The sequence below is a fragment of the Rhamphochromis sp. 'chilingali' genome (genome assembly GCF_963969265.1).
Source record: "Rhamphochromis sp. 'chilingali' genome assembly, chromosome: 2".
In the NCBI taxonomy this organism is placed as follows: Eukaryota; Metazoa; Chordata; class Actinopteri; order Cichliformes; family Cichlidae; genus Rhamphochromis; species Rhamphochromis sp. 'chilingali'.
The window spans coordinates 23,452,203-23,468,619 of NC_137930.1; positions in this window are offsets into that span (position 1 = coordinate 23,452,203).

The following is a 16,417-nucleotide window of genomic DNA, read 5'->3' on the forward strand; positions in this document are numbered from 1 at the left end:
AATTATTTCTACCTTCAAATGAACTTAGTGTTCATAAGTAAATTGCTAAATAGTTTGATTTCTTTAACTGGTTTTACCCGGTCTTTTCCTATTATGTTTTATGTAGAAATATGAAAAATTACAAACTTTTTTTCTTTTAATTAATAACATATAAGACAAACTTTTTTTACCCTGTGGTATGTGTACATGGCATCTGCAAACCCTAAAAGTGGATTTCCAAATCAGTAGGAAAACCAGGCCATATGTGTGGTACTGTATGTCGTGTGAGGCATGATACATTGTTTGCACATGCAAACCCACTGCCGCTCTCTTGTCTTTTACTAAATGGGTTCTTTACATGCTTTTCACTCATTCGAGTTTCTTAAATGGAGCCGAAATCTCGCCACAGAATCCCTCCTTCTAAGAGAAGACGTTTAATCTCCACCGTGAGATGGAAGTTTAAATGAGCTGTGGGGAACAGGAGAAGACAGAAAACTCTCCTTTCACAGACCTAATAGTCTCCACCGTCAGCAGCACTTCATACACAACCACTGGCTGGCAGATTAAAAAGAAGGTTCACCACATGCACAGACACACAGAAACAAACACACACACACACACACACACACACACACACACACACACACACACACACACACACACACACACTAGTAAATACAGGAGTGGAGTCACAGTATATGCACAAGCCTGAATCCCACGTATACAGAGTAAATATACAGAGTATAGCATTTAAACAAATACACATTTGCATGTGATTTTACATGTGATGACCTTCTTGTGAGTAACGCAGCTATCCACCCACACGGAAACATACACACAAACACACATGCACTTCATTTGTGTTGAATGTTGGTGGCTGCGTGACAGCAGCTTTTTTCACTCCATCTTTGTAAATTGATATCACATTTCCAGGTTCTCCTTTTTGGAGATTTGTGGCTCTTTCATATTCTTACCCATCATCTATCTATAAGATGAAGGCTGTGACAGAGAAGACGTGCACATCTTCTTAAAGCAGCCACATTGATTCTGAGTAGTAACACCAGTGATCGTTTGCATCTGAACGCTGCTGAAACCACCCAACTCTCTTTACTCTGGAAACAAGGTGAAGTGCTTTACAGCTACACATACCCAAAGATTCATTTTCTGCACTTTACTGTTTCATCTGTTCTTCTTTCTTTTTTTAGGATCTTGGGATGTTCCCCGTCTTCACTCTACAAACATGTTTGGTTTTGTCTCTGTCAGGCTTTGATGAATGTAGCTAATTTGAACACACAGGCTGCCTCCCATACATCTCTCCATTCATTCCGTTTGTTCCCAACATCAGTAAACAGCAGTGTGTCAGTTCTATTTGAATCCATATATACCCAAGCTATAAATAAACCACAGTTATCTTTGATGGATTTTTTGATCATGTACAGGACTACCTCATTTGTCAGTTTCTAGTTTTTCTTTAAATAAACCCAATTTTTGGCCAGTCAGCAACTATTGACATTTCCCTAAGAGAGTTATAACCCACACACACCTAAAAAGGATGTTGTCAAACATATGGCATGTGGGCCAACTCAAAGGTCCAGTCCAGCTCTCTGGGTGGTTTTTCAAATTGTCATATTAACAGAGAAGTCCGTAATATTAAATTTTTCAATAAAATAGACTCCCATTCCTCGTTTGAGGACTCCAGTGTTACTACACAGGGGTGGAAATGTATCTAAAGGTCAGCATTTTTAGATCTTGAAGAGTTGTTTGAATCGCAAGTACTTGTACTTTTATTCTGTCTTTCTCTTTTCTTTCTTTCTTTCTCTTTTGGCTTTTGCAGCTTTGCTGTGATGTGAAAATTGTAATATACATGTGCACTGTTTAAAGCGCATTCCAATTTCTTAAGTGATCACGAGCTGTTCATCACCTGTTTCGTAAATGAGTGGTTTCATTAAACCCAAAGAAGTTTCCTTTAGGTTATTGAGCAACTGTTTTATTGACTTGGACCACATCTCTAACGTGAGTTTGACACCCCTGATTTAGGCTGACTCTAATTAAAGGTGAGACTTGGTATTTTATTTCTTATTGAGTGTGCAAAGGCTGAAAGAAAAACATGCGTGACTAGTGTGCTGGGCTGGTCTGTATATTTTATTGTATGATCTTGTAGCACTTTGAAATGAAGTGATAGTCTAACCCACAGTTGCCTCATTCCGTATTTTTTTTGCCTGCGCAGTTGCCTCAGGGCGTATCACTGAAACCCACATCACAGAAAAATATTTCCTCAATGCTGTCTGAGGGCCCGCACACTAAACAAAAAACAGGAACACCCAGGACAACTCCCTGCAACGATTCTTGATTGTAAACACATATTCCTCATTAGAAACTGATCATGGCATAATCTGAGCATACTGGTAGCCAGAAATGTGTCACAGGTAAACTAGACATAAATCACACACACTTTCAGTGTGTGACAATACTGTGGTGAATGTTTAATTAGGGTCTGGCATCCAACAACTCTGGCTTAAAATCAGAAGTTAAAATCGGATCTCTGCTTCGTTGGGGTTAGATGACACCGGCTGTCACGATTACAGTTGTAAATGCAATATTAATAATGAATATTTTATCAGTCCCATTCATTAACCCAAATTTCTTGTTGTCACATTCGTGGCACTGTATCACCTTCATTCCACTTTGCCCTCTGCTTGTATTTCAGGTACTAAGCCACTAGAGTGCACTGTCACATTCCCACAACCATCATTCTGAGGGTGTTTGCAGACTGAACTGCTGCAAACAATTGCAAGCTTTTATTTAATAGCTGATCTTTTATAGCTATTCCCACTTCTTATGATTTGCAGAGTTCAGTGTTTATGTGTGCTGTATGAGTGTTTCCAAAGTCATTTTTTCCTTAATTTAAAAGATTAATTTCTTTTTTTAATTTATCATTTTATCCTAGTTTTTTTTTTTTTTTAAATGTGTTTCTGTCATATCAGCATTTCAGTATCAGTATTTTTTGACACATGGGTTCATTTGTATTTTCTTTTTGCCAGGATGCGTGTCATCTTTTACAAGACTGAGACACCACACCTATAGTGGCACTGTTCTTTATTTTTGGTAATATTTTAAAATCTATGTGCCTGCACACATAAAAAGCAAAAACCACAGTGGAATTCAATTCGGCCGCTCATTTGATGTAGTCTCCCTCTTTGCACAAATACACAGCTCCCAGTGCTCCTCCCACACTTGGAACATTCCCTGGAAGTTCTGTTTTGTAAGCATTTGCAATGCATGTTCAATTTCTTTCACATGTTAAAATAGCAATTCTTCAACTTGAATTTCCCTTTAATGAAGAAGATGAAGTTGCCTGGACCCAAAACTGCAAAATAAAGTTGGTAGGAGCCACCATTATGTTGGAGGAACAAAAGAAACTTGCATGTTTTCAACATACTGTGAAAGAGCAAGTTTTTATGATGGAGGTTTTGTGCACTGAGCAATTCAGGCTTTTTTTACTGAATGTTCTTCCTCGGATGTCTAAAGGCATTACTTAGTGCTGGCAGTCTGTCCTTTGGGAGTGCATTCACTTTGCACAAACTCTGTGAATGCCAAACAAAACAAGAGCAATGCTCCTGGTAACACTCCTAACCTGACCCATCTTCTAAGGTCTTGGAGACTATAGAGGCTCTTCCACTGTAAAAATCAGCTTTTCGGTCTCTTGGATAGAGTTGTAAACACAACACTCATCACCAGTGATCCTTGACAGAAAGGTTGGACATCACAAGCCTGTTGGTAGAGATGCACACAGACTTTTGCTTCAGCTTCATTCTGTAAGAAGGTAACACAGATCTTGATGCTGAGTGTGGAATTTAATATAAAAACTCAATGAGCAAAACCTTATTCTAGCACCTGTTACGTCTTTGCGAACACTTGAAAACCAGAAACTGCGTGTGCAACAGTGGCATAGATTTTTTTTTGTTCTCACCTTGCTTATGACAACATTTCCTTGTTAGTTAAAAAGGAATGCAGAATGAGTCTTCTCTGCTATGCCTCCATAAAGTTTAACATGCAGCACTTCCAAAATAGACTTGGGTTCTTTGTCAGCACTGCAAACCCATCCATTACCTACAGTGTAATGATGGAAGACAAAAAAAAAGAAGCTTGCACTGTCTCCTGTTTGCATAATCTGATTCTTGCTCTGCACTCCCATCTCTGTGTCAATATCTCCCAAGGGATTTCTGGTCGTTTTTTCAAGCACAAGCCCCCTGCTCAACTTAACTAAGAGCTGTTTCAATATGTAAACAACGGAGCACCCATATACTTAAGTACTCTTTTAGTACACTCACTAAAGGCCACATAGAGACATACATAAGTACTGGGAATATCCTGAAAAACATAATCAAGGTAATATGAAGATGCTACAGCAGAGTGTTTCATTTGTGAAGGAATAGTTGTCCATAACATTTAAATGTCAAAGTCAGAGCTACAGTTCTTGCTAACTAACAATACAATGAAATACCTGCACATGAAAGTGAACATTGGCTGACCAGAAATGCAAGGCAAAACCACACAAAAGCACTGTTCTACTGTGCATTGACACAGTCTAGAAGGAAACCTATGACTCATCACAGAGGTCAGTGACTGCAGAGCAAAACATCTGGATAAGCCAGAGCTGACTTGGAAAAAAAAACGCTGCAGAGATGAAAGTAAAACTAGCCCTTCATCCACAATCACCAAAAAGGAAAGTTCATTCAGAAAGTTTTGAGGTCCTTTTTTTCTCATCAATCTATAAAGAACGTTTAAACAAAAATATGTTTTATGGATTTATTAAAACTGAAAGATTGAAAGCATTCAGAAGAGAGCCTATTAATGGTCTGTAGGCCAGTGACCAGCTGAAATCACCAGACATAATTAGGCAGACTTCACAGTTGAAGGTGTGATCATTGGAATTTAAGCCACAAGTCTGAGAAAACTGTGGTTAGATCTTGAAGCAAGGACAGTGTTTATGCACAGATCTACAAGAAAACTGGTCAAATACCAAAAGTGCCCAAGAGCACATTAGCCCTCATCAGTTTATAAAACACTCCAAAAACATATTTCTTTTTTGTCATGGAGTATCATGTGTAAATTGGTGGAAGACAGTGAACTGAATCCAGGGGAAAACACCTTTTATTAAAACAAGTGACTGGAAATAATCTCCACTGAAGCTGTGGAACAATCACTGATCCAGGAAACACTGAAGAAAGAATTGTACAAACTCAATGTCAGCAAACGTAGGATCTCGAACTGTAAACATTTTAAGCATTCTTTATGTATTGATTATCTTTTAAAGAAAAACAATGTTCCCCTTCTCATATTGTAACTACAGGTTACTGTATTAAGGATCCAGGCTTTATTATTATATAGCATGTCCTAAAACTAAAGCCTGCACCTCAAAATATGCTCTACAACATAGACCATACCCCTAATAACTTAATAAATTCAGAATAATTACATGCTAAATATTAGGAAATGACACTGTTAGTGGCCAGTTGTATAATTAAATGCTTCCAAGTTGTTTTCCAAGTCAAAATACTTCAGATTTCATATGTGCTTCCACTGCACCTGGATGAGGAGTGAGAATAAGTCTCAGGGGCTTTTACAAATTCCACTATATGATACATGACTTGCAAATAAAAAGAAAAAAAAATTCTAAGCTGGGTGTGAGCTTTCTTTAAAATCCCCACACAACCCCAGAATGGAACTTTATTAAGCAATCAAAAAAAATTTTTTAAAAAAAAGAACTGACAGGAAAACCCATGAGAGGATAAAAACCAGTTTTGTAGAAATTAAACTGAAGTACAAAGAAGCAAACATGGTAAAAGATCAAACATGAGGTGGAAAAACTGGAGCAACAAAAAAAGCATAAAGGGTGAGCATCAGATGATCTAACAGAGAGCATGAACACATAGACAGAAACCTCTACCAACGCAGCTCACTCTCTGGGTAGAATTTACTTTTAAAGGAATAGTGTTGTATTTTGTATATATTCATTTTTTTTCTGGGTTTATTTGTTTTTAACATACACAGTTTGTATCGCAATAAAAATGGGTGCAAAATGCAGGCTTTTGTTATTTGCCCTGTTAAAATCGTTTTTACTATACTTGACATAATTTTAAGCACAATTCTTTTTATTTGTTTTTATTTCAAGTTTATTTTGTTCCCAAAAATATATATACTTGGAACACTGTACATATATTGAAATTGTTAAATCCGGTTACTGTAACACAAATAACAAAATCATAATAAAATTATTTAACTATACCGAAAAAATACCCCATGCCAACATGTTCTTGTCAGTCTGAAACCTTATTGTCATTTTAATTATCTCTATATAGCTATTTGACATTCATATCAATCTACTGACCATGAAGCAGAGGTCAGAGGTCAAATATGGCATGATAATTTATTATTATATTTGCTTAGCTTCCTCTAATCATTTTTGTTACAGTGTTTTCAATATTTAGCCCTATAGACATTTTTGTAATGAAGGAACATAATGATGCAAAAGTATATCGGTCAAACATCGATAGTGGCCATTATCTGCCCTGTTGACTACAATAGTCCTGTCAGCAAATATATATATATATATATATATATATATATATATATTAGGGGTGCAACGATATTCGTATCGATATTGAACCGTTCGATACAGTGCTTTCGGTTCGGTACGCATATGTATCGAACAATACAACATTTGTAATTTATTTTATCAATTTTCCTTCCGACGATGCTGTCTGTGTTGAGCGCTCAGTGAATCTGCGTTCGACTACTCCGCCTAGGCTGCACTGTCGAGCGCAGATCCACTGAGCGCTCAACACAGACAGCATAGTCAGAAGGAAGAGCGCAGGGCAAGCTAGCGAGACAGAAGTTAAGCTCTACTTGCAACAGGCAAATTGAACCTCATTCAGATCTGGCGTTTGGAATTATTTTGGTTTTCATGTGACGTATGACCCTGAAGGTAAGCGAGTCATGGACTAAAGTAAAACAGTATGTTGGATGTGCCATGCAATGCTCAATTACATTGGTGTGAACTAGTGTGTTAGCGCAGTTAGCTCGTTAACGTGTTGGCCATCTAGCCCCATGCACGGAGTGATCGGCGGTAGCTCGTTAACGGAGATTTGCCGTGTTGTGGCGTTAAGGTCATTTCAACGAGATTAACCTGAAAGCACTAGTGGGAACACAACGAATACGACTGCACATTTACACCGACATCATCCTAGTGCAAAGACAAGTGGAAGCAGACAAAAAAAAGCAAGCATGCTACTAACTTTAGCCGAGTCATTTAGACAGCTGTTAGCACATGATTCTCCTTATGCTGCTGAGAATATAGCCCAGAAGAAGGCAAGGCAAGGCAAGTTTATTTGTATAGCATAATTCAACAACAAGGTGATTCAAAGTGCTTTACAGAGACATTAGAAACAAGAACAAATAAAAAGCATGATTTAAAATTGAATAAAACAAGCAAATAAACTAACTAACTAATTAACAAACAAACAAACAAACAACAGTATATAAAATCAAAACAGATAAAATCAGAAGAAGCGGATAGTATAGCTTTTATTTTGGAAAGAGCCATTTCTCTGTAATAAACTCTCTTTTCCAAAGATGAGTGATTCCTCAATCAGATACAGGGCTCGCAATATCGCTAGCCCGACGTCCTGGAGCTAGCGATTTTTTTCAGTCGGGCTACCAAAATCTTTCTCTTCCCTGCCCGTCGGGCTATTGTAGGAAAAATATATGTCAATGCTTTTGCATTCTTTCAGAAATGTAGCTGGGTAATTATGTCATTGGCATCGGTGAGCCACTGTCAATATGTGACATATTGAAATCGCGTTTGAATTTGGGCTTGTTTTTTTGCTTTCACTTTGCAATCGTGCGAACTGTGTATAGAGAGCGACAGCACTGATCTGTGAGTGATGATAATTTGTGCACCAATTCCTCTGACATCGTCTTATTAATCGTTAGCTTACTATGCAAACATGACAAGTGAAATCTCCCGCAGCTTACACATGTGAGAGGTTGATCGCGCAGAGAATCGCTGAGCTTATGTGAGTGAGCGTGTAAAAGCATTTCAGTTCTGCTGAGCCAAATAAGACAGGTCAGGGTGAAGAAGTGACAGCCAAAGAAAAGCTTACCACAAAACGGAGAAGTTATGACAAATCAGACTATAAGGCAAAAAGAAAGTGCAGCTTTATGGTTTCATGGACAAAAGAATTTCTGTGGCTGCGATATGATGAGCTAAATAACCAGGGCTGCACATAAGTGGTCCGCAGGTGCGCATTCGCTGTCAAAATAAAAAACACGCACAAGGGTTAGGGTTAAATTTAAAAACTGTACTTTTGAGTTAAAATATATATTTATAATTTTAATAAATGACAAATTAAAAATGCATGAACATTTTTTGTATCGAAAAAATATCGAACCGTGACACCAAAGTATCGAACCGAACCGAACCGTGAATTTTGTGTATCGTTGCACCCCTAATATATATATATATATATATATATATATATATATATATATGTGTGTGTGTGCAAGCAGAATATACAGCAAATGTGAGTGTCCTAAGTGTTCATCAGGGTGACGACCTATGGATAGAAACTGTGCTTGTGGCCCGTACCAGAGGGAAAGAGTTAGAACATAATCTGATACTGATACTTATTTATCTGCAATTTCACAATAACTGTTAATATGAAAAAAGTACCCTATGATGAATCAACATAGCATAAAAATGTCTTGTGATTCTAGTATTAGATTCAAAGTAAACAAGAGTCTTCCAAAAGAAGAAACAAGTTGACTTTGTGCTCCCTGCAGAGTTCAAACTCATGCTCTTGTATCCCACACTTCTTCTCCCACCAGTATCATCAGTTCTTCTTCTTCTTCTTCTTTTTCTTCTTCACAGCATTTAGGTGTCTTTACCACCCCCTCGTGGAAAGAATGATTACCGTATTATTTTCCAAATTACCTTTGATTATTTTAAAAATATATATATATTATTTTTTAAAAAGTGCCCTGTGCTATATGACCCCTTAACACCAACATTGTTTTTAACTTGCAACATTTTCTTACTTGTTCTGCTTTCTGTTGCTTTGACTCTGCGACCTGTCTTTGTGCTGCATACAGAGTGTTTCTATTATCTATGTGCATACTGTATGTGCTGTGAATAACTGGAGTGCTTGTAAAATCGTCAGATTCTCCTTGTAGATTATCTCAGATTAAACTTTGATATGTATCTCATTTATATAGCACGTTCACAATAGTCATCTCAGTGTACTTTATACTGGCATATAAAGACTCTACACCAGGGATGTCAAACTCATTTTACATCATGGGCCACATACAGCTCACTTTGACCTTAAGTGGGCCAGACCAGTGAAATGCCCCTTTCTGCCAGTGTAAAGAAGTTTAACTACACATTAAATCCCTTAATTATCTTCATATAAGAAAAAGGTTCTATTTCAGCAGCTCGTCTCAGTTTTTCTATATGATGAAGAAGAAGAAGTCTGACAGCACGACTCTTTGGGACTAAATTGTAGGTAAGAAATGTGTAAAAGTGTGAAAAAGTAGCTCACTGTGCTCTAATAATAAAAGAAAGTTTTTGCTTAGCTTTTCCTTTTTTAAAATTATTTTCTTCCTTTTTTGTTTTTTGTTTTTTAAACTATATGGACCAGCTGTAAAAATAAATAAATAAAAATAAAAAATGAAGAAATTTCTACTGAAAAAGGTGAAACTTTTCTGTCGTTTGAATGCTCATCTATTACTTTGATGTTGTATGAATGAGCAACCCAATATCACAGCAAGGCATATAATAGACATGCCGGTCCACCGTGTCCATTTCACACTTTGCCTCTAAAAAACGTGAAATGGACATGCATGAAAAAGTTGCAGTAAGTTGCAGTAACAGCAGAGGGAGATATATTTTTTAAACCAACATGAAAATAAACACAGGGAAGCATTTAAACCGACACTTTTACAGTTTTTTACAGACGCTAGGACACATTTCTCAATACTTAGGTCACTTTTGCAAAACTCTTCACACAATCCTCCTAACTGACCGTCAGCTTGGCAAAGCAGTTCATTTCACATTCAAAATGCACTACAACTACCAAAACACTTCATTCAGGTCTCAAATAACCTCATTCTTCCAGAACACTAGCAAAGGTTGACAGCCGACAAACACACTTTGTCACCCACAAAACAATGACCTAAAAAACACTAACAACATGTAGCATTACACAGTGTTTTCTTGTGTAAAACAAGGACACATCTCTGTTTATAATTTCAATATATGTTACTGGAATGAATCAGACATCATGCAGAATTCGTTAATATTTGTTTATGTAATTTTTTATTTTTTTGCACTAAGTAATCCCAAAATACAAGAATTTGTATACACACCATCCACTGATACACATACAATAGTAATGCTAATCTACTCGGTCTTCTCCATTTGGCCACAGGTTCTCATCCACATCACATCTTATGTCATCTAGGGCAACACACCTAGGAAAGAATCTTCTGGCTGCCAGAATTGAAGGAGTTGAAAAATTGAAGGAGTAACACCTGTGTAGATGTTCATCTACAATGAGAATAAGCTGTGGCTGGTTAAACTGCATTTTTAGATTTAAAATATGTTTCAATAAAATATTGTTGTTGAATTTTGCTGTCTTTTCAAGTTTTGCATTGTGTTATTGTTTTGGCCATAAGTTTAACAGTTTTGAAAACAGTATGTAAGCACATGCAAAATGTCCTGTCCGTACAAAGATTTTTGGCAGTTGTTGTGTCTGAGTGAGAAGATAATTCATGAAATTTGAGAGATGTAGTCATTGAATGCATTTTGTGCCAAAACAATGATAACTGGTTCTCAGTTTAGCCCACATAGACTTCTGTTGTGCTCACTGTGTGAGGAGTTTTGCAAACGTGACCTAAGTATTGAGAAATGTGTCCTAGCGTCTGTAAAAAACTGTAACACATTTACATGTATATGCACATTTGCCACCTAGCTTAATGGTTTCTGATGATTAAGGACCCTGGAATGTATTACATACATTTTTTGCTTACTACCAACTTCATTGCTTTAAATATATTATCTCCACCCTGCTGTTACTGCAGTTTACTGCATGGAGTAATGCAACTTCTGCATACGTGTCCATTTCATGTTTTGGAGAGGCAAAGTGTGAAATGGACATCCTATGGGGATAGATTTGGTGCAATTGTCAGCCCAGTCACACTCAGAGTAAGAAACCTTAAACACAACACATGCATTTAATATGCAGCAGTGTTTCGGGGTTTTGTTTTGTTTTTCAATGGTATATTTTATCCCTCTTGTGGGCTTGAAAATAACTTACCAGTATTTCAGACCATTCTTGGACATACCAAGGGTTCAGACAGGCCAAAGGAAGTACCTAATGCACAACTTGTGGATTTGACAGTCATAATTTGTGCATTTGAACGTGTCAGAATTGAAGGTGCTTTGACCTTACCGAAGTGAGACGTGATGGCCAACAGACCTCCAGGTTTGTCAATGCGCCCATGTTGGAGCAGACCACCCTACACGACTCCTATTCTCATTACCGCAGATTTGTAGGCAGTCAGATGACTGTGTCTGGTCCATATTTGAATATATACATGTGTGTGTGTGTGTGTGTGTGTGTGTGTGTGTGTGTGTGTGTGTGTGTGTGTGTGTGTGTGTGTGTGTGTGTGTGTGTGTGTGTGTGACAAATATCTTGACAACTCAGATTCAAAGCAGTATAATGCACACCAGGTTTAAGGATGTAACTTTAATCACAAGTTAATCTGAAGTTGCACTGTGCATATTTGCTTTGTTGCTATAAAACCTTAAAGCTTTTCTTTATTGCCCTTTTCTTTAATTTGCCGATCGTGGCTCAAGAGCTGGCAGTTTGTCTTGTAATCGGAAGGTTGCTGGTTTGAACAGTCTCGGTCGTTGTGTCCTTGGGCAAGACACTTCACCTACCGCCTACTGGTGATTGCCAGAGGGGCTGATGGTGCGATACGGCAGCCTCGCTTCTGTCAGTCTGCCCCTGGGCAGCTGTGGCTACAATTGTAGCTTGCCTCCACCAGTGTGTGAATGAATAGTGGAATTGTAAAGCACTTTGAGGGTCCCAAAAAGTGCTATATAAATGCAATCCATTATTATTATTATTAATTTGTAAGTTCACAAGATCACACAGCCTATCAACAGTCTTCACTATGTTCTGATGCAACACTTTAAATGTAATTTGTATAACTATTCAGAATATTTTTATACTAACTACATGGATACGTACATATTTGATTAAAAATATGAGTTTCCTATGTGCGTGCTTCATTTTATTCACTTCCTAACACATTGTGTGGCCTATTGCTAACTATTGCTGCTAAATTAAATCATCAATTAAATTATGAAACTGAATACATTTAGTATTTTCTGTACTTAAACTTTACATTCAGGTCAATGCCCACCTTACTAGTGTATTCAACAAGGTGGTGAACACACTCTCCTCAGAGATTAATGACATAACAGCATCACACACTTTTTAAAAATTTTTTGGCTGCACGACCCATGATACAAATCTCTGGTTCCACCACATCCCAAAGGAGATCTACTGGATCGAGATCTGGAGACTGTGGAGGTTGTTTGAGTACAGGGAATTCATTATCATGTTCAAACACACCAGTCTGAGAAGAGCTGAGGTTTGTGACATGGTGTATCATTCTGCTGGAAACACTCATATGAAGATGGGTACATCTGGTCATAAAAGTATGGACATGGTCAGCAACAGTATTCAGAAATCCATGTTTAAACATGGGCCAAATGCTATTAAGGTCACCACAAGCAGGAGCCTGAACATCTAATACAAAGCAGGATCCACACTTTCATGTTGCTGATGCCAAATTATGGTCCAAATATCCAAATGTCACAGCAGAAATTGAGATCCATCAGATCATGCAACGTTTTTTTTTTTTTAATTGTCTAATATTCAATTTCATGAATTGATAAAAACTACGTTTCCTGTTTTTAGCTGACAGCAGATGTGATCTTCCGCTGCTGCAGATTTCAGTGTTGTGCAATCAGAGATGCTCTTCTGCATATTTTGGTTGTCTAGCCATTCTCATCTGACCTCTAATGTCAACAAGATACTTCTGCCCACAGAACTGTTGCTCATCAAATAATTTTCTCCTTTTCAGAACAATCTTCGTGAGTTACAGTTTTTTCTGAATGCTTAAACCCTAACTGTGATTCCTGTAGCACAATCTCTAAAACTATTCAGACTTATAGCAAAACCACTCACTGAGTTTGCAAAACTAAAAGCACAAAAACTGCTTTGCACTCAGTTTGCAATTTTGTAACACACACTTTGCAAAACTGTAGGCACAATTCACTGCACAACACTCAATTACCAAATTTCCAACACACTCCTAGCAAAAGTATACACATGTATGGCTATCATTAACACTAATTTGCCAACTGTCTGGCACACTTTCACATGTCAAAACTTTCTTAGATAATTAGTTCACTTTGCAATCAGCCTAAGCACTATAATACAGGTAAGCTGTGTGTGCGGAGTACAATGGAGGGAGCAGAAAGAGTGAGAAGTAGAGGAGGCCGAGGACGTGGAGGTGAAGAAATAGGATGAAGAGGACGACAAGGACAAGGAGGAGCAAGAGGAAGACGAGGAGGGGGGAGAGGAAGGGTAGGAAGAGTAAGAAATAGAATTGCTGATGACATCAGAGCTACAATAGTGGACCATGTCATCAACCGTGGAATGACCCTGAGGGTAGCTGGCCAACGGGTCCAGCCTAAACTGAGCCGCTACACTGTAGCAAGTACCATAAGGACATCTTGAAATGAGAATCGGTGAGTACAGTCACTTTGCACAAAGATTTGTAGCACTGCCATATGCCAATGAGAAACACACCAATACCATTGATGTAAAAATACTGAAATTGTTACTTTACAGAATTGCTAGATGACCAGATGCTGGGGCAGAGGAAGCATGTTCACTGCAGACCAAGTAACCCATATAGTCATTATGGCGATTGCAAATAATCTTATACTTGGAAATAAACACTTGTGTTTGTTTTGATGTGTTTGAATAAACACCAGTACTTGAAGTTTGGATCCCTCTATGCTTATGGATCTATGACAGAAGTATGAGCTCAAACTGACATAGCCTACCTTGTGCACAGAGAAAGCAAAAGCCAGATGTGTTTTATATTCATACCATCAGTGTGCAGTTGGCGCATTGTGTGCTTAGTAGATGATGGCTTGTGTGTACTGTTTGATACGGAAACACCATTTTTACGAAGGTGTGAAGAGTTAATCTAGCTGTGTTTGCTTTTGCAAGAGAACTACAATGTTTTGATTATTGGGTGACAGGTTTTCTTATTTGTGTGAAGAGTTTTGCAAAATTAGCCAATAGTTACAAAAAATGTGCTTACAGTTTTTTCTGAATGCTTAAACCCTAACTGTGATTCCTGTAGCACAATCTCTAAAACTATTCAGACTTATAGCAAAACCACTCACTGAGTTTGCAAAACTAAAAGCACAAAAACTGCTTTGCACTCAGTTTGCAATTTTGTAACACACACTTTGCAAAACTGTAGGCACAATTCACTGCACAACACTCAATTACCAAATTTCCAACACACTCCTAGCAAAAGCATACACATGTATGGCTATCATTAACACTAATTTGCCAACTGTCTGGCACACTTTCACATGTGAAAACTTTCTTAGATAATTAGTTCACTTTGCAATCAGCCTAAGCACTATAATACAGGTAAGCTGTGTGTGCGGAGTACAATGGAGGGAGCAGAAAGAGTGAGAAGTAGAGGAGGCCGAGGAAGAGGACGTGGAGGTGAAGAAATAGGATGAAGAGGACGACAAGGACAAGGAGGAGCAAGAGGAAGACGAGGAGGGGGGAGAGGAAGATGAGGAGGGGGGAGAGGAAGGGTAGGAAGAGTAAGAAATAGAATTGCTGATGACATCAGAGCTACAATAGTGGACCATGTCATCAACCGTGGAATGACCCTGAGGGTAGCTGGCCAACGGGTCCAGCCTAAACTGAGCCGCTACACTGTAGCAAGTACCATAAGGACATCTTGAAATGAGAATCGGTGAGTACAGTCACTTTGCACAAAGATTTGTAGCACTGCCATATGCCAATGAGAAACACACCAATACCATTGATGTAAAAATACTGAAATTGTTACTTTACAGAATTGCTAGATGACCAGATGCTGGGGCAGAGGAAGCATGTTCACTGCAGACCAAGTAACCCATATAGTCATTATGGCGATTGCAAATAATCTTATACTTGGAAATAAACACTTGTGTTTGTTTTGATGTGTTTGAATAAACACCAGTACTTGAAGTTTGGATCCCTCTATGCTTATGGATCTATGACAGAAGTATGAGCTCAAACTGACATAGCCTACCTTGTGCACAGAGAAAGCAAAAGCCAGATGTGTTTTATATTCATACCATCAGTGTGCAGTTGGCGCATTGTGTGCTTAGTAGATGATGGCTTGTGTGTACTGTTTGATACGGAAACACCATTTTTACGAAGGTGTGAAGAGTTAATCTAGCTGTGTTTGCTTTTGCAAGAGAACTACAATGTTTTGATTATTGGGTGACAGGTTTTCTTATTTGTGTGAAGAGTTTTGCAAAATTAGCCAATAGTTACAAAAAATGTGCTTAAGCAATCAGAAAAAACTGTAAGCAATCAGAAAAAACTGTAATAAATTTCAGCATCAAAACCTATTATGGTGAACTCATAAAAGGATCACTAGGGGGCAGTAGAATACACGACATGAAGTATAGCCGCTACAGAGGCGCACATAAGATTACAGCCCAGCTACACGTGAAGATGAACTAGATCCAGATGTGCTGCAATCGATTTATTTCCAGTCACGTTAATCTAAATTATTCCAATATTCGATCTAACTGTCAATCCTTACCTGCTTTAATATATGTGTTCAATTTAAGAGAGGTTTCCAAAAGTAAAACTCACAGTCAGTATGGTTTTGAGTAAACATCCTCATAAAAAAAACATAAAATCTTAGCTCTCCTAGATCTGAATACAGTCTGCTGCACTGCTGCCCCCAGCGCTGTGCCTGTGGGGGGAGGAGGACGACGACTGTTGATCAGGAAGTTGGAATGTGGGTCCTTGTGTGTGATGTGATTGTTAGCAGAAATGTGTCAGCCCCAAGCTCACCGCCACCATCACACCACCACCAACCAGCACTCCTGTGCGCGCAGCTCCGCTCAGGTTGTAAAAGTAGAGCCCTGTACATGAACATGCATGCCTTCGCGCGCGCACACACACACACGTATATATATATACACAATATACCGCTCAGCCCAGCGTTGCCATGGAGGCTCGGATACCTTATCTTCGTTTCT